Source organism: Onychomys torridus, chromosome 7 (genome assembly GCF_903995425.1).
Source record: "Onychomys torridus chromosome 7, mOncTor1.1, whole genome shotgun sequence".
In the NCBI taxonomy this organism is placed as follows: domain Eukaryota; kingdom Metazoa; phylum Chordata; class Mammalia; order Rodentia; family Cricetidae; genus Onychomys; species Onychomys torridus.
The window spans coordinates 73,429,819-73,441,675 of NC_050449.1; the positions used below are offsets into that span (position 1 = coordinate 73,429,819).

Below are 11,857 nucleotides of genomic sequence, written 5' to 3' on the forward strand. Positions count from 1 at the left end.
AAAATAGACTATATGCATATACTAAAGACCTTCAAAAATTGCATTTTTTTGGTTTTGTTTTGAGGAAAAGGTCTCAACACAACAAAGGCTGGCCCAGACTCATGAAGTTGGCTCTGATTACTGATCCCACCAAGGCTGGTCCAGGATTCACAGAGCTGAGTTCTGACTCCTGATCCTCCGCACTTCACCTGTCAGGTCAGGTACTGCTCTTGTGAAGTCATTATGTGTGGAAGGTGGGACTTCCTGCGGTGGCTTTTATTCATTCTTATTTCACTTCTTTTTTTTTCCAGTGAAACAACAGAAGTTATTCAGTAGAAGACAGAGGAAGGAGGAAATCAGGCAAACTTCAATCTGATTAAAACACTAAAATATACAGAAATATGAGTGGAGTAGTTGCATTTCTTGACATGAACGTGGTTGGGTGAGGATGAAAGATGAGGTAAAATCCTAGAATGTCCACTAGTGCATATGTAGCTCTGGGACTTGACAGAAGTGGGAGGATGCCAGGCAAGGTGACAGTTCCATCCTGTCCCTCTGTCTGTGGTAAGATGTATAAAAACCCAAATAAGGCCTAAAATAGATTCTAAAGTACAAAGATGTGGCTCAGAGTGACAATTTTCCAAAGCTCAATTCAGTTTTGTTAGCCACTCAATTATCTAGCTAGCTAATGTTTCCCAAACTCACTGCAATTATACACAGCTTTGTGGCTAAGGTCTGCCCTTTTGAAGAGATGTGTTATGTGCTACTCAGGATCTAGGGCCAGGAAAATGAGAACATATTCCTCTTTGTTCTTTTATCTTCCCTAGGTCTGAATCTTAAATATGGAGCATGGTATTTTCCCCAGTAATACAAAAACATTGTCCTTGTAAATCAAGCAAAAAGGTAGGAGAACCCAAGGCCCTGAGTCACTATGTGGAGCAGATCTGCCACACTGATCTAGGCTGTTATATTCATATCTTTATTCTTTCATCACTGTATACAGGGTGTCAGTTGCAGCAGCTTGGCCTTACAAGGACTAGCTTGGAAGAGGAAACATGAAGGGAAAGTTATCTTCAGTAACCATGTCTTTCTTTAACAATTTTTTTTTATTTTAATATATATTGAGTATCCCCTTCTCTGAAATGCTTGTGACTAAAAGATTTCACTTTTTTTTCCTTTTGGGATATTCACACATATGTAATGAGATAGCTGGAGAACAAGACCCAAGCTTACATATGAAATTCATTTATGTTTCATATACATCTTGTACACATTAGGCTGAAGATCATTTTGTTTGTTGTTTTTTTAATGTCTGTGTTTTAACTCATCACACAAGATCAAGTATAGTATCCTGTCAGTGCTTGGGAGTTTGAATACGTGGTGCTGGTGGTGATGTTTGGGAAAGTTATGGAACCTTTAAGAGGTAGATCCTCACAAGAGGAAGTACGTCACTAAGGGTGGACTATAGCCCAGCCCACCTGCTATTCTCTCTGATTCTTGTATTCAGGTGCAGTGTGGTCGGCAAGCTTCTGATTCTTGGCTTCATGCCTTCCCTGCCTGCTGCCAGGATGGACTCTATCCTTCTGGAACTGAAAGCCAAAATAAGCCTTTCTTCCCCTTTCCCCCCTAAATTGCTTTTTGTTTGATGTAATTCACCACAATAATAGAAAAGAAGCCAGAGGACCTTCCTTAACATATGTGCCAAAGAACCCAATAAACTACTCACCATCAGATCTGGGCATCAAAAGCAGTCTCTGGAAAAATACAAAATCTTACCTTTCTTCAGACTAAACCAAGTCTTAATACAGCCACCATTATAGATAACATTAGCTAGTTCTATGAACAGACAGTTATCATTTCTAAGGTTAATTAACTTGGCAAGGCTGGGTGTCAGGATGAGAAACAGCACCAGTTACTATCTCAGAAGTTTCCACACCCTCCAAAACAGGTGGACTCCCTATGAAAAGCAGAAGCATTCCACTTTCTGCAGAGGCAACTCTGTCAGTGGCAAAGATGACAGTCCCATGGGAACTAACACAAAACTGACGTGCTTTAGCCTAGAGACATTGCACTAAATAAAACTTCTCAGATCACATGCTTGTTTGACTGAATTGTTTTAAGCCAGAAAAGGGGGAAAGAGGCATGTTTAGGCCATTTGCTATCACAAATTTACATTAGTCAGTCAACTCCTGACCAAGGCTAACTCTGTTGAACAAGTAGACTTAGGGATTTTGATTTTACAATTTCAATGATTAGTCAGCAAATGAAATTTAAAGATTCTTAAAGAGACAAAGTTACCTATCTTGTGGTTTTTAGTTTTATATTTTAAAAAGCAAATATACTTAGAGGACAACAGAAATCTTTATCCGTATTGCAGTAACAGTTTAATGCACACAAATTTCATATTTTATGGTAATAATGTGGCTGGAAAAATCCTGTGAAGCTGTCACACACAGGGAATACTCTCTGTTCAAATAATGATCATGGAGCCAGAGAAATGGCTCAGTAGTTAAGTTCCTATTGTTCTTCCAGAAGCCTCCAGTTCTGTTCCCAGCACCCACACAGTTGCCCAGAACTACCTGTGACTCCAGCTCCAAGGGATTCAGCACCCTCTTCTGACCTCCATGGGTACCAGGCACTCGTGTGATACATATACCATACATTCAGGCAAAACACTCATAACATTAACAAACAGTCTTATAAACATCATGAAAGCATGTGAAGATCATAACGGCGTTCGGAGCAGCTTTCTGTTTACTCTTTAGCCCCTTTAGATAGACTTTAAAAATCATATTCCTAAGAAGACACTCAGTGTCACTCACACACAACCCTGGAAATTGCACTCCTCCGTGGGTCAGCTGAACTGTGTAACACGATCTTCAGCACTGGCTATTTGAGGTAAAGGAACCCAGTCTGTGGTCACGCCTGCTTCAGCTGAGACTGATGTCAATAGGGGTGGGCACGAGAGAGTGCTGAAGCCTGAAACTCCAATTATCTTTAGCAGTGTCACGAGTCAGTTCCCACCTTCACTGATGTAAGGTTTTTGTAAGGAATGTTCCATCACATTAAGTCTGACCAAGGATGAAGGCAGACCAGTAATAAAATACAGTGTACAGATTAGAACTACGCACTCCCCCAACTTACATGCCGAAATAACTACACTGGAAACACGCTTATCTAACAAAGTAGAACACAAATTTCACATACACATGCAAATAAAAGGACCTACTCTGTCTCCAGAAACACATGATTTTCATCTCTCCAATGTTCTGCACATGAGATATATAGTTATATAAAGTTCAAATAATGAACTGATGAATTCACATAGAACAGCTTTCATTTTTAAAACCTGCCTATTTAGCCCCCGCCCCTTAACCTTCTACAGCATACTCTTATTTTAAAGTTTCAAGATTGAGAGCCTTTCCTTGAGGATGCCAGCTGCCCAGCTGGGCCTCAACTGAGCTGCTTACTCTATGCCCCAGTGGTAGTACCGTGAGTCCTCTGTGTGCTACACAAACGAGTATTTACAAGCAAATACTAGTAGGTCCTACTAGATTTTCTTTTTGAAAAACAAGGGGAAAAAAAACCAAAATGCTTTTCGGAAATTAAGATTATGGGTCACAGGTGGAATAGTAACACAGAATGCTGATATCACCAAAACTGAATGATGCTCATGTGTTCCCTCTTCCTTAGTGTGGATGTAGGATATCCGTAATAGAAATATAGTTAATTTTCAGTAAAGATAGTATAATTTTGATTTATGCTTTAAAGTTATCATCTTAGATATTTTGTGATATTAATTCAACATAAGTCTAAAAGGTTTTATCTGCCTAGTGAAGTTACAAATTTTTCTTCATTATATGAAGAAGCTATCTTGTCTTTTTTAACTTTCTTCTTATTTACTTTGTGTCTTTCACATCATGCATCTCCATCCCATTATTTTCACTGTCCCTTTGTAACCTTCCTCTGCTCTTGCAACCTCCCCCACAAAAATAAAACACAATAATTTTTTTTTAAAAAAAGAGAAAATCAATCTCATTATAGAAGCTGTCATGTGACACAGTGAGTCACACAGTAAACTTTTTTATCCATATATCTTTTTTTGTTGTTGTTGTTTTGGTTTTTCTGAGACAGGGTTTCTCTGTGTAGCTTTATACCTTTCCTGGAACTCACTCTGTAGCCCAGGCTGGCCGCAAACTCACAGAGATCCTCCTGGCTCTGCCTCCCCAGTGCTGGGATTAAAGGCGTGCGCCACTACTGCCCAGCTTTATCCATATATTTTTACTTGCAAGTGTTCATTGCAGAGAGTCATTGGTCTGGCTCGAGACCTCTGGTTTCTGAACACTATCAATGCTGGGCCCTCACTGGACTCCTCTTGGTTATCCTGCTGTTGCCCTGTGTTGTGGAGATCCTGCAGCTCCAGCAGATCACGGATGGAGTGGATGTTGGGGTGGGCCAACACATAGCCCTGGTTCTGGGCCTGGATAGTTGCAGGGTTGGTCAGCCTGCCAGCTCTCCCTTGTCCTCACCACCAGGTGGGCTCTCCAGAGTTGCCCTGGATAGTTCAGCCCTTGCAGTGATGAGCAAGGGGCTGGGCCAGTTTTCCTGCTTTCATGTCCTCAGCCTTGGTTCTCCCACACCTACACATAAAGAAGCTATCTTAAAGTAGGTATTAGAGATTGGGGCCAGCCAAGGATGTGGAGCAAAGGAACACTTCTCCGTTGCTGGTGGGAGTGCAAACTTGTACAGCCACTTAGGAAATCAATATAGCGGTGTCTCAGAAAATTGGAAACAGACTTTCTTCAAAACCCAAGTATTCCACTCCTAGCATACACCCAAAGGATGCTCCAGCATATCACAAGGACCCTTGCTCAACTATGTTCATAGCAACTTTATTCATAATTCCCAAAAAACTGGGAACAACCCAGATGTCCACCAACCAAAGAATGGATAGAGAAAATGTGGTACATTTACGAAATGGAGTATTAGAAACAACATTAAAAACAATGACATCATGAAATTTGCCAGCAAATGGATGGAACTAGAAAAAAAAATCATGCTGAGTGAGGTAACCCAGATCCAGAAAGACAAAAAATGATATGCACTCACTTATAGGTATATATTAGCCATAAAATAAAAGATAACCATGCTACAATCCACAGACCCAAAGAAGCTAAGTAACAAAGAGAGCTCAAGGGGCAACACATGAATCTCACTTGGAAGGGGGAGTAGAACAGACTGATGACAGGTGGATGGGGAAGGGGTCTGAATAGGGGGGTGGCCATTGGAACAGGAGGCATCAGGTTGGGAAGATGGAAGGAGAGAATATTGGGAGAGACAATTCGAATTTGGAGAATCTCTGGAATGAGCTAGAAACCTAGAGCAATGGAAACTCCCAGAAATCCATGAGGGTGGTCCTAGCTAAGACACCTAGCAATGGAGGATATGGTGCCTGAACCAGCCATCTCCTATAATCAGGCAAGACTTCCAGTAGAGAATCTGGGACCCCAACCCAGCCACATAACCCTTGGCCTACAATTTGCCCTACCTACAAAATGTGATGGGGTAAAGGTGGCATAGAAATTGTGGGAGTTGCCAACCAATGGCTGGTCAAACTTGAGACCCATACCATGAGAGGGAGCCCACCCCTGACACTGCCTGGAGGGCCAAGACCTAGTGGGCCAGGACACCATCACCATCACCCAGCAACTGATGGAAACAGATGCAAAGATCCACAGCCAAATATTAGGTGGACCTGGGGGAATCCTGTGGCACAGGAGCAGGAAGGATTATGGGCACTAGAGGGGTCAAGGAAATCACAAGAAAACCCATAGAATCAACTAATGTGGGTTCACAGGAGCTCACAGAGACTGAACCACCAACCAGAGTGCTTGCATGGGACTAACCTAGGCCCTCTGCACAGATGTTGCAGTTGTGTAGTTTGGTCTTCTTGTGGGACTCCTAACAGGGGGAACAAGGGCTGTCTCTGACTCTTGTTACCTACTTTTGGGACCCTTCTCTCCTACTGGGTAGCCTCAACCAGCATTAATAGGAGAGGAGGTGCTCGTCTTACTGCAACTTAATATGCCATGGCTGGCTGATACACATGGGAAACCTGCCCTTTTCTGAAGAGAAAGGAGGAAGAGTGGATGGGGGTGGGGTTGCAGGGAGGGACTGAGAGGGGAGGAGGGAGGGAGAGGAAACTGATCAAGCTGGAAAGAATTAATTAGTTAATGCTGGGGGATAGTCCATCACACTGTGAACCCCAAATTTGCATTTATGTTGATTAAATAAAATTAACCTTGGGTCGGGAGGCTGAGTTAGCAAGCAATTCGTTGAGGGAAAGTAACCATAGAGCATCAAAGGGCCTCCAGGAGAGATAGGGAGACACAGAGAGTAGCAGCGAGGGATTTGGAGTGGTGCAGCTTTTTCTGGTTTGACAGAGCGGAAGCAGGGGTCTTTCGGGGAGAGCAGCAAGAGGAGAGGGTTAGCTAGCTGCTTCTCAGCTTCTCCGAGCTTGCGGGTGTCTACCTCAGACTTTGCATCTTGAGTCTTATTTATAAATAGAATGATAGAGATTTAGTTAAGGCCACCTTTAGCGGCAGCAATGGGGCTGGTGCCTGGGGGAACAGAATTCCCACCAGACCACAGCCTAAGTGGCCAGGCCCACTGCTAGGGAAGCAGGCTGGTAACTTCAGAGTTTAATTGTTGGCTGAAACAGTAGTAGGTTAGGGTGCAGCCTCTGTGCGGAAGTTAAAACAACAAATTAATTATTAATTAATAAAAAAAATTAGGGCCATCAAGACAGGTTACTGGGTAAAGGCATTTGCTGTGCCAACTTGGTGACCTGAGTTTGATTCCTACAATCTACATAAAGGTGGAAGGAGAGATGGGCTCCACAGAGGTATCCTCTAAACTCCACAAGTGTGTGCGCGCACACACACACACCACGGTAAGAAATAAAAAATTAAAACACATATTTAAAAGTGTGAGAATAAAAACGATTTTTTTAAAAAAACTAGTATATTCTCATGTTCATAATTCTCCATATTCTGTGAGGGTATTGGCTTCTTTGTTGTTTATTCTGTGTTGTTTCTGAGGCAAGGTCTCAATATGTTTATGTTGTCCTGGGGGTCTGGAATTTCTCCTGCTTCTACCTCCTGAGTGCAGGGATTAAGGTATGCAATACCACTCCCAGCGAAAACGTTTTCTTTTAATTATAGTATTCTTTTACAATTCTTGCCATTTTTCTATGAAGAAGAGGTTTTTCCTTCCTCCTCTTTCTCTTTCTTTTGCTTTTCTTCAATGTGCCAGGCTCTGCTGACTCCCTATGGGAGACTTTGCCTTGGAGGAGGTGGGAATGGAGGGTGGGTTGTCGGGGAGACTGGGGGGCAGGAGGAGGGAGGACAGGGGAATCTGTGGTTGGTATGTAAAATGAATAGAAAATCTCTTAATAATATTTTTTTTAAAAAAGAATATACTGCAAAATTAAAAAAAAAAATCAGCTCAAGTCCCCCTCAAATTCTCAAGGACTGCAATTACAGGCAGCCGTTTCCACCTCGCCTGGCTTCCTCTTTTGAGTACCGCTATGGACTCTGTGTCTGATGTGCTGTCCCTCTTTAGTATCTGCAGGCTTTGCTCCCTCTTTTTCTAGATATGGGGTCTTGCAGTGTGGTACTGGCTGATCTAGAACTCAGTATGAATACCAGTGTAGTTTCAGACCTGTGGTGATCCTCCTGCCTCTGCTTCCAGAGGCTGAAATTACAGGCATGAACCACCAGCTCAGTTTTTCATACTTTGGAAGATGTTTTTAAGTTAGCCAGCCTCTGGGGAGAAGAAGCCCTCCAGGGATACTTCCAGATGATGCATCTAAGTAGCAAGCAGCCCTGTGCTCAATTGCTCATTGTATAATCCTCTCCTCTCCTCCCTCCCTCCCTCCCTCCCTCCCTCCCTCCCTCCCTCCTCTCTCTCTCTCTCTCTCTCTCTCTCTCTCTCTCTCTCTCTCTCTCTCTCTCTGCCTCTCTGTCTGTCTGTCTCTCTCCCTCCCTCCCTCCCTCCCTCCCTCCTTCCCTCCTTCTTTCTGCATGCAAGGGGAAACAAAGCATAACAGACACCTGATGAAATTTTATTTTGATTTAGATGGATTCTAATAACGGAATTTGTTTATAGAGTTAATCCACGTATGATATTAAAATTAAGTACTTTTTCAGCAAAATCGATTTTGGCACCAATGTTCACTAGTACACTAATTTGCATCCACTGGCAGCTTGTGCGTCAGTGGATGGTGTTCAAGTGCCACCTGGTGGCTCCTTTGCTCTGTGCAGCATGGCTCTGACCTGCTATGACATGCGTGGGTCCCTCGTCAGCCTGACACTGCAAATGCCTGATAGAACACCTGCTCAGAGGCTGTAGGATCCTCACAACATGACTACATACATAACATGTGCTTTGAAATATGCAGGAGCTGGTAGAATGCATGCTGAGAATGCATGAAACTCTGGGTTTCAATATCCACCAATATCTAAAATAGGGCATGGTAGCACACATTGGTAATCCCAGCATTTAGGATTACAAGGATCCGAAGTTCAACATCATGTTGGCTACATAATGAGTTTGAAGCTGCCCTAGGTAACATGAGCCCTGTCTCAACAATCAATCAATCTAGTAGTGCTTCATTTTCATTAATGGCATTTTGATAGACATTTTGTTCTTATTTGTGCCCCTGTCCTGTTGCCGTCCCCCCTGCTTTCCTATGGTAATCTCTCTCCTTTACCCACATGTTCTCTCTCTCTCTCTCTCTCTCTCTCTCTCTCTCTCTCTCTCTCTCTCTCTCCTCCCTCTCTCCCTTCACTCTCCCTTAGGATGTTGTCTTCCAGTAGGAGGGCAGCAGAGTCGGTTCATGGGGGCATGATGGGTGCGGGGCTGCGGGCACCAGCTAGGCGCTGGCTGCTGTGTGGAGGCCATGGAGGACTGAGAACCACCTCGGCCTCACCCTCCTGTTTGGTTGCTAGACCCCACTGCCCCAGCACCCCACACGCAGCACCCGTAGAACTGTACTTGGAAATCTCAGTACACACTTGTGGGCTAGGACATGCAGCAGCTGGTGCACAACCTTCTGCCCCCTGAGGTTGGCAGCCTCCTAAACCCAGCAGCCATCTATGCCAATGATGAGATCGGCCTGGGTGACACTGAAGTCTATAGCTTTGATGATGACTCCACACGGGCCCAGCATGAGGATGCACCGTACCCTGAGACCTTCAATGCCACCCAGGGACATCCTGATAGAGTATTGTAAGTATAGTGGGGGATTTGGACCTATGACTATGATCGAAGCTTTGCCATCCATGGCCTCCACTATGACATTCGGAAAAGCCCTCTGGTGAAAATTGATGCTTCTCACTATGTACAACTAGGATCAGCCTACATGGGCCTCCAATCTGTGCCAGAAAATGAAGCGACTGACCTACATGTTCATGCACCCCTGCACATGCCACTATACCAGATGAGTGGCTTCTACAGCAAGGGCCCTTCCATCAAGCAGTTCATTGACATCTTCTCACCTTCTCACTACCAGAGATGGCCACCCTGTGCGGTAGACTACTTTCTGGGCCACAGCCTGTAGTTTATCCAAGTACATCTAAGGATATGACGGATGCCATCTTAGATGTGCGTGTGAAGGGTTTCTTGTACTAGTGGATTGAGCAAAACATGGAGAAGTACATCCTGAGAGGAGTCCTGAGCCACCTGGTGGCCCATCATCACCAACAGTCCTTTCGGTGTTATGGACAAAGGACTGAGGCACATGGTAGGTCCTGATTGCCACCGACTTTTCGATGTAGTCATCGTTCAGGGTGACAAGCCTAACTTTTTCACCAACCAGTGCAAACCTTTTACAAAAGCTTGATGAGAAGGGCTCCCTCACTGGGCCCACATCACCGGCCTGGAAGAGGACAAGATCTATTAGCAGAGATATCTGTTTGACTTCCTTTGTCTGACAGAATGGCAAGGCCATGTGTGCTCTACATCGGTGACCACCTCTACAGTGACCTGGTGGATTTCATGCAGCTGCATGGCTCGTGCACAGGAGCCCTCATCCCTGAGCTAGAGCTCAAGATCCCCATCATCAACAAAGAACAGTACATGCACTCCTTGACCTGTCAGCAGGTGCTCACGGGGCTGCTAGAGTGCATGCAGGCTCACCAGGAGGCAGGTGCTGGCTATCTGGATGAAGGTGCCACAAGAACTGAGATGTGTCACCAAGGCCTATCCAGTGCTCAGTTTGGGAGCATCTTCCACACCTTCCACAACCTACCTACTTCTCCAGGAGCCCCGTGCACTTCTCCAACCTCTACACAGCTGCCCTCGGCTGTTTGCTCAACTACCATGTGTGTTTCACTTTCTACCCATGCTGCACACCCCTGCAGCATGAGGCACCCCTATTGATGGACTAGCTGCATGAAAACACCCTTTCTTGGTAATGTGACCCACATCCACTGGGGGCACTTTTATTGTCCTGGACAGACCCGCCATTCTTTCAGATCCAGCTACCCTGACAAATAATAAAAATAGTCTCTGTCTTCAAAACAAACTCATCTTCCTCTCCCATGGTCAACTTCAAGTTTCATCATACACACATACACACACACACACACACACACACACACACACACACACACACGTAGGCACTCACTTCACTTCACAGGAAATAGGTAGTGTTTATCACTCTGAGTCTTGGTTTATTGCACTTAACATGATGACTTCCAGTGTATCCATTTTCCTGGAAATGGCATTTATTTTATTTTTATTCTTTTAAGTTTAATGTGTGTATGTGTATGTGTGAGTGTGTGTATGCGTGAGTGTGTGTGTGTGTGTGTGTGTGTGTGTGTGTGTGTGTGTACGTGCCATGGCACACGTGTGGAGGTCAGAGAACAACTTTGTGGAGTTCATTATCTTCTCCTGGAAATTGCCCATCAAACACCTCTAACCACTTAGCAATCTTATCGAATTTAAATTATCTTTACATCTGAATAAAATTCCATGGTGTCGGTACCACATTTTCTTTATCCATTTATCTATTGATGGACATCTAGGCTAGTTCCATTTCCTAGCTACTGTGAATAGTGCAGCAATAAACAGCAATATACAGTATCTCTGTGGCAGGACTTGAGAGTCCCTTGGGATATACCCAGGAGACCTCTAGTTGGATCGAGTGGTCCTTCTATCTCAATTTCCATAGAGGCTGCTCTAGTTCAAATTCACCACAGCTTTAAGGATACCTCTGTCACCACATCCTCATCAACATGTGTCATCTGTTTTCTGGATAGTAGCAATTCCAACCAGGGTGAGATGTCATTGCAAAACAGTTTTAATGTGCATTTCTCTGATGACTAAGGAGGATAAGGACTTTTTCAAATATTTACTGGCCATTTGTATTTTTTTCTCTTTAAAAAGACTATTAAGTTCATTAGCCCACTTCCAGATTAGATTATTGTGGGGGGTCTGTCCCCACCTTTAACAGGGTCCCTATGAGGAGGAGAGAGGCATAAGGAATTAGTAGATAGAAAGATAGCAGAGATGAGACAGACAGAAACACAGGAGAGCTTCAGGAGGACCTGGATCAAAATCCACCAGCCCCTGCTGTGGCTTCTAAAGGACTTTCTAAAGGAATGCCAAGGGGTGGAGAAAAGCACACTGCACAGCCAAGTGCAGTCCCTTCCAAACACCTGGTGACCATGCACGTGGCCAAGCCATCCCCTTATGCAGCCCTGCTGGTAAAGCAAGCTCAGATCTCATTAGGAAACCTCTGTCGGCTCCCACAGATGACGATGATGATGATGATGATGATGATGATGATGATGATGATTGTTATTGTTAGATG

The 11,857-nt window shown here is 44.2% G+C and overlaps 1 pseudogene; it reads left to right on the forward strand.

The window, feature by feature from the left end:
* Nucleotides 1-8,886: 8,886 nt before the first annotated feature.
* LOC118587618 lies at nt 8,887-10,539 on the forward strand (annotated as a pseudogene).
* The last annotated feature ends 1,318 nt before the right edge of the window (nt 10,540-11,857 follow it).